Source organism: Glandiceps talaboti, chromosome 4 (genome assembly GCF_964340395.1).
Source record: "Glandiceps talaboti chromosome 4, keGlaTala1.1, whole genome shotgun sequence".
NCBI lineage: Eukaryota > Metazoa > Hemichordata > Enteropneusta > Spengelidae > Glandiceps > Glandiceps talaboti.
The window spans coordinates 22,889,681-22,892,180 of record NC_135552.1 but is presented as its reverse complement, the minus strand read 5'-3'; positions in this window follow the sequence as shown (position 1 = coordinate 22,892,180).

The following is a 2,500-nucleotide window of genomic DNA, read 5'->3' as shown; positions in this document are numbered from 1 at the left end:
AACACCAATAATTTTAGAGTCTATTTTAGAATGTTATCTAAGAGGTCAATGTTGGTTGGCATGGTTGGGTGTTTATACAGCTCAGGTATTTATATTCCATGACACTGAATGCATGTGAAATATGAACAGTGTCTTTGCATATGATCTCAAACTTGTTTGCAACTTTTCTAATGCACCATGTCTTTGACCAGCTCTGTTAGATATTTTGACGGGCTGTTTTTTTGACCACGTAAGCTTGCTGTCTATAATCACACCAAGAAACTCAAGCTCGTAAAGAAAGTTCGGAAATTCCGTATTAGTAGGTCTGGATTTGATGGGTTTATTTTCCTTGAAATAACCATCGCCTTATAGTTGGGTGGTTCAAGCCTGATTTTCCACTTATCTACCCAGTCTTTCATCCCCTGAACATCTCTGTTCAAGATGGCAGCCCCTGCATCACTCTAACCTTTAGAGCTCAGTGGTGCACAAAAGAGTCGAGTCATATGCATACAGGCAGGGTTCCTCTTCACAGACGGCTACCAGATCATCGCTGAATACTGAGACCATAAGTAAGCCGTATATTGAACCCTTTGGAACTGAGGCATTGATAAAGGCGGATATTGAGGACTATCCAGAGGGTAAAATGTTAATAGGTGTCTGAACTAAGTAGCTCTGCAACCAGGTTAGTAGCCTTCCAGTTATACCTTTTTATATAAATTATTGCATAGTACTTTATGCAAGACCTTACCAATAGCGGGCGTTGACATAGTATACTTCTGAGACAGAATGATCAGGAGGTAAGCTGTGCTATGGTCTGGTCTGCTGTGATGCAAAGAACACCTTGAGTTTGTTTGTGCACGGGAATTTCCATAAAGTTGCGGATGGTGCCTAGCAATGAAATTCTTTGATGGGTTAGCCCTAGAGTTCTGGTAATGAATTGGTGTTACAGAGGCAGTTTATAGAAAAGTCAACAAAGCGGGCTTGCAAGTTGTTCCGTTAGCACGTTAGCAGTGATATACTTTAGTATCAGGATATTTCGTCATTGATTGTCATTACCCTTCAATATTGCACTTGACAACTAACCCCAGACAGTTACCCATCCCTACTAACCCCCCCTGCAAATGGTTGGTGGCACATGACAACACAAGCTGTATAGAATTATTCATATACTGAAATACACGGTTCGGTTGTGTATAATAGAATAATTTCTGCTTTAAACGCATAATTAATTATACAAAATATTCTTTCAAAGAACGATGCAGGGTTTACACAATGAGTCACACGACCAACAGTGACGTATGTCGTAGTCTTACAAGGTAGAAATTTCTAAATTGAGTCGGTTTATTAATGAGTAACATTCTACAATGACGGGTTTCGTTTACAAAGTAATTAACTTTATCAATCCTGCTTTCATAATTTCCCCACGTTACAATTGTGTATAGCCTGTTATAAGAGTCTCTTTGTCGCATGTGTTGAGTCCGAATGTTATGGAATATGATCAAAAGACGCTCCAGTGGAATACGTTTTGATAAAAAAAAAAACCTCTGTTTTCTTAGTCTAAGAATGGGGTAATGTGCAATTCGATGTTGACCATCTAATTTTGGGAATGTGTTACATTTCAATGTTGCTCTAGTATTAGGAAATCTTTTATTCTAGATAATTGAACGTTAAAGATTATTATTTACATTTCCAGGTGAAATGTAATCCCATTTTGAATATTATCCAACTCTACTTAAATATCTTTTAACTAAAATACTAGGCAGACTTAAGAAATCGATCATTGTGTTACATGTCAGGTAATATTAGCAATTTAAATTCAAAACAGAAGGTTTTGACAAACTGATTACTTGCGAAGAAAAAGTTACGGTTATACCATCTCAGGCTAGAAATATAAAATGGCGCATACGGCCAACCCATTCGTGAGTGAGTGAATGAATGAATGAATGAATGAATGAATGAATGAATGAATGAATGAATGAATGAATGGCCCATGTGAATTACAATCTGAAAGTCATCTAGCATTAATTTCTGTTTTTTGTGAATTATTGACTCGGCGCCTGGGTATTTTGAGACGGGTAGTTTTGAGTGTTTCAAAATCTCTTTAATCGGATTTTGCTCGGTTGTAGCCAGACAAGAGACTTCGCTCAGAGCATCTCAGTATGAAGTGAAGGCCTATGAAAGAGCAAACAATCATATTACAAAGGATAGCCTATCGTTGCGCATGGCGCCTCTTTCGCCTCAGGATCCAACAATACTACGTTCAATTTGGGCAGAAAATATTGGCCTTAACTGGTTTCCATTTAAAGCGTTCGTCAGGGGACGCACAACCGGATAGGAATGGAAACTCAATACACACTAGCGCCGGGGTCATTTCATCTAACCCGTTCAAGCAAAACGTAGCCTGTGGACTCTTTCAAATTAAAAATGTCACAAACCCGCCACTACGCAGACATTCGTTGGCGTGACGTCGGTGCGTATATGTGTTAAGAGCAAACGTTTTGAATTTCAATCATACTGCATA